Source organism: Grus americana, chromosome 1 (genome assembly GCF_028858705.1).
Source record: "Grus americana isolate bGruAme1 chromosome 1, bGruAme1.mat, whole genome shotgun sequence".
NCBI lineage: Eukaryota > Metazoa > Chordata > Aves > Gruiformes > Gruidae > Grus > Grus americana.
The window spans coordinates 84,628,953-84,639,411 of record NC_072852.1 but is presented as its reverse complement, the minus strand read 5'-3'; positions in this window follow the sequence as shown (position 1 = coordinate 84,639,411).

Here is a 10,459-nt window from a genome sequence, read left to right as displayed (position 1 = left end):
CCCTGTGTTATCAACGCTGTTTTCAGCACAAATCCAAAACAGAGCCCCATACTAGCTACTATGAAGAAAATTAACTCTATCCTAGCCAAAACCAGCACATCTGCTTATGTCACAAATCACAAATCCTTCATGCAAAAACCTTGCATTGTGATAACCATAATGAAGTAATACCAGTCCATAGAGTCCCTGAGCTAAATTCTGAAGTCTTTTTGCTGGTGTTATGCAAACAAGTGATTTTCTGATTCTTATTTCAAATGCGAAGGTTTATTCTGAAAACTGACTTTGAATTTAAAAGCATTTCAGGTTTTCACGTTTATACCATTGCCAGTCTACACTGGCACAATTAAGCTAAATTCTTAGCTGAATTTTGGTTAGCCCCTTACTATCACTACAGCAAAACATTCAACCAGATTCACATGCATTCAGTGCCTGTGAGCTTGGACCATGGGTGGGAGCCCAGCTTTAGCTTCAATTCTTCTAGCCTACACACTGTACAGTGAGGATGTCAACAAAATAAGTTGGGTACTCTTGCTCCTCTGGTAGCCTGCCAGCAACTCTCCCTCACAGAGTGACCAATTCTTGTACATTAGGTACAACTGACTGGAAATGAGTCTTAGAGCTCTTCAGCACAGTGAGCCTTGTTAGACTGTCCTAGGTAAATGCAGAAACAGAAAAAATGCCGTAACTTGGGGACATAGCTTTGAATATACACAGAGCTGAATAAGACTAGGACTGTACTTTAAGCAAAGAGCCTCTGTTCAGAGTCAATCAGTTTCTAGGGGAACTGTTTCCTAGAGGTCACTTGGGGCCTGGATCTCTCTGTGATTTCGAAGGAAGAAATGGAGCCTATCATAGATGGCTGGCCCTTCAGAGTGCAAAAAAACGAGGAGGGATTGGCTTCTGCACTCTGAGGTGCCCCAGAAAGGCACATGCATTTCTGATGGTGTACAAGAAACTGACAGCACTCAAAGGGTACCAGGGCAGGAGAACCTGATGTTCACTGGGATTTACTCTTCTTCTGTTCTGCGTGTTTCTCCCCCCATCAGCAGAGCTCCTGACCTCACATTCCAGTAGTGAAGAATCATCTTCTATGATTGAGACAGTAGCCTACATTCTCCTGGCTCATGTCTCCAAACCAGACTTGGCACCCAATGAAGCCTCAGTGAGCAAGCTGGTGCACTGGCTAAGCGGACAAAGAAAGGCCTTTGGCGGATTTGCTTCCACACAGGTAACAAGCCAGGGAAAGTCATGGAGGAAGGAGAGAGATACTGTGGCCGGAGTCATGTGCACATCTCTCATGTGCATGTCACTCTAGATCCATCCTTTGCAGACAGGCGTACATGAGCCCTGCTTGGGAGGGGGAACGCCATGGGGAAACTCTTTTTCTGTAATTGTGTAATTGGGATTATCCAGGGCTCAGAAGCCATCCTTTCCAAGTAACAGAAGTTGTCCTGCTGCCTGTGGCATAGACCCTACCTGTGCACTTAGTGGCCTAGACCCCGCTTGTGTCAGGGTGTGAATCAGGGCCACGAGGAGTGTGGTTCTCTCTGCAGTGCCTGACCTAGTGCACTGGATCTTGTACTGCATAGCTCCACAGCAAAGTGACTCTCTCCCTTCAGGACACAGTTGTTAGCCTGCAGGCCCTTGCTCAGTATGCAGCCCTGATTCCTCAGGAGATCAGAGATGTAAAGGTGACAGTGAAAGCCAAAGAAGCTTCCCCATTGGAGTTCCATGTGCACAGGAACAACAAGTTGGTCCTGCATCAGGCATCTCTCCCTGCAGTTCCAGGGAATTACACAGTGCAGGCGACTGGCAGTGGCTGCATTTATGTACAGGTGAGTATATATAAGGAACAGAGCTGCCAGGTTTTACCACTAACTATTCAAGTGAGGTTTGGCTCTAAGCAGGCACTATAGCCTCAAATTCTGAGCAGAATTTGGCTTTCTAGACAGATTCATGTCAAGCTTGAAGGAGCTCAGGTGTACTCTGTTGACACGGTTTTATTGCAACCATCTATAGTATCTTCTTCTCAGAAATGTCTCAGCTTTGCTGTCCCATGCTACAGAGCCATGTCATTATTAAGAGATCTGTAGATCTGAAGTCAGGAGTGACGAGATACAGAATAGTACTTGCTTCCATATCGAACATATGTTGCTGACGTCACTGCTCCAGGAGCCAAGCACTGCATATCTTCTGCCATAATATTCTTTGGGTTGTTATCACATGCAGAGATGAGGAGTGATGTAGGACCAAGGTCTTCTTATCCTAGTACACCAACACAACTGGTCCATCAGGAGAACACACCTTTTTCTGGCAGCTTCGCTAGTGGTCTGCTTATGAGTCATTCATGGAGCAAAGAACTCAAGTCACTCCCTATGAAAACCTACCTCACTGGGTCACTTCTGTTTAGCCATCTCTTATGACACTCACAGAGAATCTGCAAGCAGTGTACAGACAAGAGGACACAACAATTATTTATTGTTAATGCATGTAGGAGGAAAGTAGGGCTCAAACTACTTGCCTACACTAGAATATAGTCAATAACTATGAGAAATCTCATGGGTACCTGCTAGCTAGTCACCAAGCAGGTGGAGGAAAATATTGTTCTTTGGAGGAGTGTGATCAGCCCTTTTGCTGAGTTGTCCTCTTCTGATTCTTTGCTCACTCTTTCTTTCTTAATGGTTTTATAGTTGTTTTGTCAGTATTTTTCCTCTTGATACCTAAAACTACTAGCCATTACCATGTCAACAGTTAACAGTTACACTTCTTTCTCCTTATGGGCAGGGCTTTAGCTAATGTCCTTTCTCACACCTTAACAATATATTTTTTCAGTAAGATTGAGACAATGGTGTACTGAATGAGGCCTTGGATCACAGATAGCTGACCCTCCATGCTGAGGGTTACATTTGGCAGATGTATCTGACACTACGTGCTAAACAGCATGTGTCTGAACAGAAAGCATAGCTGGGGCCAACTGTGTTAGCCACTGGCTACCAATTTGTTAAAAGCTGGAGGCCAGGTAGTCTTTTAGCTCATAAAGGGAAGCTCTGGGATACTTCACAGAGATGTTTTCTCCCTCACCAGACCACTTTGTACTATAACACCCCACCATCAAAAACAGAAGAGATCTTTGTCCTGGATGTGGAAACAGTACCAAAAGAATGTGATGGTCTCAGGAAACAGCTTGATATTCATGTGTCTGTCAGGTATGAGATCCCTTGAGGCTCTTTCTTCAGTGGAAACAAGTGAGACCCCCAGTAGTATGACCAGAATCCTATAAAAACCTCCTGTCTGTGTAGACAAAGACATAGGGGAAGACTCTCTTCTTCTCCATAGGTCCCAAAGAGATCGTGAACTTAGAATTAAGGTCTGGAGGGGAACAAGAACGCATTGGCAGTGGCTTGCAGAATCACAGCAACTGTCTCAGTCAGCATGGGGCAGTCAGCAGCTCCCAGACCACTAGCAGCTGAGATGGCAGCATTCCCAAGGGCCAGAGCTCCCCCCAGGGGATACTTGGTAGCCTGGGCTGAACCAGCCCTGAGGTGCATTCTCCTGCAGTGTGAACCTCTCCTGGAACCAGACAGCAGAAACTCCACTCCCTATCAATATTTCACTTGCCTGCATCTGTCTAGGATGAGCGTCTCGGTCCATATTCTCCATGCCCTACTGTCCTGAAAGAGAATGATGCCAACACTGCTGCTCTCAACCTGTAGCATCAAAGATCACTTCCACCTGTTGGAGAGGACAGCATGAAGATTAACCATAAAACATTTGCTGCACAATCTGTCTCCATATTGAGCGAGTAGATGGGGGAGATTTTTTTGTCCCTTTCTCCCATCAGTCAGATATGCTGCTGAGCTTTCACATCACTGTAGAGCAAGCCAGAATTTGGAATTGTTTACTAGAAATGCTGTGATGCCTTCCACATCGAATATGCTTCTGTCATGCCTTTTTTCAGTTACGTAGGGGACCGTAAAACCAGTAACATGGCCCTGGTTGAGGTGGAGATGCTGTCAGGGTTCATTCCTGGGAAGAACTCTATGCGAGTGGTAAGACTTTTTCCTCTGGCCTTCCCTGAAGATATGAAAATGTATTTTCCAGATGTAGCTCAGCCAGAAATATCCAAACATCTAAGAACTGCTGGAGAACAGTAGCTACTTAGCTTGCTACAAATTCACTAAACTAAGCAAGTGCAGATATAGTGGGCTATTTCACCAGGCAACTTTCCACTTGCACAACTGGTTGTGCGGTTTTTCATGTGAGGATCACATATGCAGTAAGAGGTTAGAGAGGAGCTGAAAAGCACCTAGTTAGAACCATCTGGGGTGCACTTAGACCCTTTGCTGTTGCCAGTGCCATTTGTAGGGATAGTCCATAAAGCAGTGTTGAATCCCTTAGATTTGTTCAATGACATGCTCCAGTGTTCCAGGAGATAGCCAGGAACATCCACCATAACCTCCTACTAAACATCTTTCCTTTTGCTACAAGTGCTGAAAGTAGGAACGCAGCTCAAAGACACTTGTTCCAAATCTGAAAAAATCTTTTCTAAGGCTTTGTGTGCTCCCAGCAGTCTCAGTGCCATTACAGCTCGGGAACACAGGCCTTCCTCTGACTAGGCAAAGTGCTTTAGTCAGCAGTGGTTCACTGACAAATACCAACAACAGGGAAGGTGAATGAGCTGACGCTAACCAAGCTCATCTCTTGTCTTCCTATACAGCTGGAGAAGATACCCCTGGTGAAGAAGACAGAGATAAAACCAGACAAAGTCACAATCTACTTGGAAGAGGTAAGAGGAAGACCACAGGGAGCTGCCTCTTCAAGTAGTAGCAACTGCAGTACTTTGTTTTGGGACTCTCGGAGATCAGAAATACAAATCTCTAGGCTGGTCAAACAGGCTAAAATTTTGGTGAATGAGGAAGAGGGTGGAAGAACCTGGAAAGATAATTCCCTCTGATGCAGAGGGAATAAAGTTGTTATGTAGATGACTTTGAGATGGCCAGTGCATTTCTGCTTACTTCTCTTCTCTCCAGCTGGGTGAGACTTCTCTGAAGTTTAACATCTCAGTGGAACAAGATGTTGAAGTGCAGAACCTGAAAGCGGCAACAGTGCATGTCTACGACTACTATAAACCAGGTAGGCAAAGAGTAACTATTATACCCCCCACTCAGACACAGTTCTGTCTATGGCCCTTATTCCCTTATCTCCCTTATTCCAGTGCACTTTCTCCTGCAACTCCAAGCTTGGGTTTCCTCTGTACAAAACTTCTACATTCAAGTAGCAGAATCACTTGCTTTTCTGTTCTTGTGATGAAACTGCCTGGCACTATGATTATATTGTGGTGTGTGTGTGTTCAAAATGACTGTGCTTTTTTACTTCCTCTAGCTTCAGGCTACATCTCTGTGGAAAGAAAGTTTCTCTGTCAATTTACCATGTCTTCTCCAGCCCCTTAGCTCTCTTAAAAATACTTAGGGATTTATTTAAAATCAATGTTATATACTGCCACCCTGATCCACCAGAAGGCAGAATTTACTTCTATGTTTTTCATGCACAGTGTAATAATCCTACCATCCATGGGGCTTTGAACAACCTGGTCTAGTGGAGGGTGTCCCTCCCCATGGCAGAGGGGTGGAACTAGATGATGTTTAAGGTCCCTTCCAACCCAAACCATTCTATGATTCTGCATCTCAGAGGATAATAGCTTTAAAGCTCTACATGAACTATCAGCACACAGAAAAGAGATCTTGGAGTCATTTTGAGTCTCTCTGATTATCCCGTGCTCTGTATGAGCCAAAACACCAGATGGAACATTAAGAATTATTTTTTAAAAAGAATTTGAGAACAAAATGGAAAAACTACCACTGGAGATTTAGAAAGATACACCACAGGCCTACATGTTGTATACTGAATTCCATTCTTGTTCCTTCTTCCACACCATGCCACGAAGAGGAGGAGACTTCTTAATCCAGCCTTTACAGAGCGAAATATTGTCACCTAATATGCTCTCTCTTTGTTATTCCATCCTGTACAAGAATTTTTGTGCTTAGTACATACAAATTAAAAATTATTATCTGACATGAAAATACTAATTACCAGTAAAAAAGCAGGGCTACACTACTGAAAGGTTCTCTATTTACAAAAATGGCCTTGCATTTGAATGTATCACAATGCATGAGAGGGTCTTTTGCAGCTATATGTGAGACATGTTGGGGAGACAGACCCACCATAGACATTTTTCTGTTCCTGCATTCGCAGTCTGATGAGTGAAAAATTAAGGTAGTGGGATGGTTTTGTTAAAGAGAAAGAAGCTTGGCATTAACCTACCATGCAGTTCTGCAGCTCACCACCCTTTCTCTTTTTTCTACAGATGACCGCACAGCAGGAGAATATGTTTTCCCTTGTAGTTCAGGTTAGTGTTAACAGGCTTCCAAGGTGGGAACGGCTGAAATGGAGCAGAGGACTGGTGGTAAGCAAGCAAAGCAGCCCACCTCTGCTCTGTATTTAATTCCATCATGTGCTGTAGAGCCTTCTTGGACTTGCAGGTTGAATTGGGATCTACTGTACTAGTTGTGGGCAGACTTTCGAGTCCAGGTATAATCTCAATGCAGACCAAGGCTTGAGCATACCATGGAAAGTTAAAAGTATCTATTTTTATTCCATTTCCATACATTCCTCACGTGTGCAGTCCTCACAGCATTCCAAATCTGAATGCAACTGGAAATGCCTATGTCAATGACAAAAAGATGTTGCAACTCATCCCCTAAGATCTCTTAGTCCTCAGATAGTTTCCTAAAAATTCATCAGGCACTTTGCCTTTTCTTGGTTTTTCTCTCCACAGATATCTTGAAGAAGGGTTCCTACTAGAATGCCCTGGGTCTGCAACCAATAATCTGAGTTTTCTGCTTCCATAAGGAAAACTTCATTGCTCTGGCTCTCCTCTTCACTGCTGTGTTGGATGCACACTATTTCCTTTGATCTATGCCCTAAGTTTCTGTGTGAAACCTGGCTTGATACACAGTCATGTGGGATCAAGTGAAATAAAGTATGTGGAACCTGGAAAGAAGGCAGTGACTTGACAGTTGGTGAAGTCTGCACAGATTTTAATGCTTGAAAAAGAGAAGCATCATTTAGGTCATGATTACACACTTTGCTTTTGGTCACCATAGTGGCTTAAGTCTTCATGTCCTCCTCGAGTCCCATCTCTGGGCAACCTTCTCAATTAACATAACATTTTGTCTGCAACCAAATTCCAAGTTAAAAAAGGCATTTTTACCCTGATCTGGTTCACTACATGGCCCTGTGAATCATCTTTCTGTCACAACTGAAGAGTAGGAACTGGCAAGGGGAGGCTAAGGGAGAACTACTTTACCAGTTCTTCCAGACAGAAAAGAACTGTGTAACTGTGCCTTATGAAGGGAGGCCATGAGACCAAAATAACATCCCCTCCAAATTCACTACAGTTATGTGGCCTTTTATTTGTTTCCATTTTTTATGTCAAGTGGGAGTATTTTAGAAACTCAAGGGCATGATCCCGCAGATCTCAATTTCAGATCAAGGGCTGCAGGATTTTCTTTCAATGCCTATTGCTTTAAAAGCAAGTCTGCAAAGTCATATAAAATAAGGGTTGGATCTGGATGTTTTCGTGGGGCTGATTTTTTATGGCCTGTGCTACATTTTTGGGAAGCAAACATTTGTAATCTCCTTTTAGTGATTCAGTTACCTTTCATAAAAAGAAATAGCAATATGAGGCAGTGATGGACTCTGTGTGCATGCAGGACATGCAAAACTAAAGCTGCTGTAGAAGTTTAATGCAAACAGAAGACATTACTAGATGTTACCATGTAGTGAATTGTCCATGATCTTCCTGAGGTTCTGGCAGTTTCACCTTCCTTATAACATGGCAAATGGGTATTGATGTCCTTAGAGCTTCCTCTATATACCTGTCTTGCAGAAGGCGATGGAGCAGCTAGCTAACACAACCTCAGAAAGCTAGCAGATGAAGATCATGTGCATATACTATGGATATAGGGTAGACTAACACTTGTGTAAGTGACTGCTGCATGTCACCATCTTGTAGTGTCAGGACTGGGGTAGTACCTGAACAGCATCATAGGTCCTGTGCTGTGCTCCTGGAGCTGGGGCTAGAAAAGGACACTCTTCCCGCAAGACACAGACTAAGCAACAAATGATGCCCAGGAGATATGAGCCTGGAAGATGAAAAAAGGGCCTACATGTCTGAAAGAGACCAGAAGTTGCAGAAGAGCCTTTGGAGCTGACACAGTCTAGCTAGGAGGAGTGGCAGAGGCAGGCAGAGACCTTCCAATCCACATCCCACCTATTACGTTGCTCCAGCCATGGACCTGAACTCTGCTGTCTCCAGAAGAAAAAAAGATATTGTGATCCTGATTGCAGCTGATTGTCCCTGCAAATTCACCTCTTCTGCCTCATAGGGGGCTTGCCCACCACCTTTACTGCTGGTCCCTCAAAATCACTCAAAAAGTGTGAGTGAATTCACTCTTTAGTCATCAACTCCTGATTTACTGGGAAAACAGTCTTGGAATCCAAAAAGGATGAAAACTCATGATGTACCCTGGCTGTGAAAGATGGTGATGGCAGCACAGCAGGCTGAGAAAGAATAGGACATATCTTGATAATACTTTTAGGGCTCTGAATAGCACCATGTAAACCAAGCAAAACAAAACCCAAACAAACCCAACAGTGGAAATTCCCCTTACCTGGTTAAAACTAACCAGCTTTGATCCAGAAACAAAACTCCTTCAACCACTCCTCTCCCTCTCTCCCTCCCTATTGGAAGTGGGGATCCTGCAGCAGAAAGGGAATGTAAGGAGAGAGGAGGAGAAGGGGAGGTCAGGGTCTTGAGTCAGGTGGGCCGTGCGGGGACGTAGGATGGGGAAGGAGGACAGGTCCCTCTTGGGTGACGTTGGGGATGGAACTCTAGGTGTTGGGGAACCCAGGGACAAGGCAAGACCCTGCTTCCCCCACCCTTTGCCAATGGGGTGAGTCTCCTCCTCTCACAGCCCTGGTTGCCAGGCTGCCCTAAGACCTCTGCCTGGTCTCAGTGTCTGTGCCTTCACCACCACCCTGCACCTCCACTTCCCCCAATCCCTTCCCACTCATTCTCACATTCCTCATTTTCTCCTTCCCTCTACCACCTGCACCAAGATTCTCTCTCTCTCTTCTCCAAGCAGTGTTCCCCTAGCATTGCGTCCAGCTCTGGGTGCCCCAGTACAGGAGAGACATGGAGCTGTTGGAGTGAATCCAGAGGAGGGCCACAAAGCTGATCGGAGGGATGGAGCACCTCTCCTATGAGGACAGGCTGAGAGAGTTGGGATTGTTCAGCCTGGAGAAAAGAAGGCTCCAGGGAGATCTAATTGCGGACTTCCAGTACCTGAAGGGGGCCTACAGAAAAGATGGAGGGGAACTGTTTATCAGGGAGTGCAGTGACAGGACAAGGGGTAATGGGTTTAAGCTGAAGGAGGGTTGATTTAGATTAGATGTTAGAAAGGAATTCTTCACTGTTAGAGTGGTGAGGTACTGGAAGAGGTTGCCTGGAGGGGTTGTGGAGGCCCCATCCCTGGAAGTGTTTAAGACCAGGTTGGATGAGGCTTTGGGCAATGCGGTCTCGTGGAGGGCCCATAGCAGGGGGGTTGGAACTAGATGATCTTTAAGGTCCCTTCCAACCCAAACCATTCCATGATTCTCTATGATTGCCCCTTCCAAAGACATCGTGGGAATCAATAGGTACAGTTTGATGGTGCTCCACCAATTGACAGGAAAGGACAAGGGAGCAAAGTGGGCCTTACAATCTCCCAGTTGCCTTCCTGGCAAGTTTCTTCCTCTGGGTATTTGGGCTGGACTGAAGGAGCTTCAGGAGGAAGGTCCTCTAATCTGGTTGAACTTCAGATAGGGAGGTTATCAATAAAAACTGAAGGCTGTAACCCAGTGCACTCAGTGTGCCCATGAGCCAGGCTCTCCTGCCTCTACATGGACATCTGTCAAGGGTCTATTTTACAGTTTATATCATCAGATAACCACGAAATTAGATATAAATAGAAACAGGCCCACCAAGATTCCTCTCCATCTAATGATAGGAAGTCTTGCCACCTTGTACCTGCGTGGGGTAGGTAAGTAAGGAAATTAAGTGTGTGAAATGTGAATACAAACAGATGTTTCTGGGCTGTGGTTTCAAATCAGATCGATGTCGTTCAGCTGCATGTGAGAGGGGTTGAGGAAGATGGCAAAGCAGAGGGTTGAAAAAGAGTTGCTGTGTGGCAAGCTTCCTTAAATGTACAGTAGAAGTCAGTGAGGACTTCCTCCCATCACATCACCACAGCCACTGTGCGGGTCTTGGTTGCCCAGATGGCCTGAAGGCAATTGGGAAATTTCCTGCAAATTTTTGCAGTTTCAGCCTGCAAAAAAGAAGGTCCTGAAGAGTATAGTA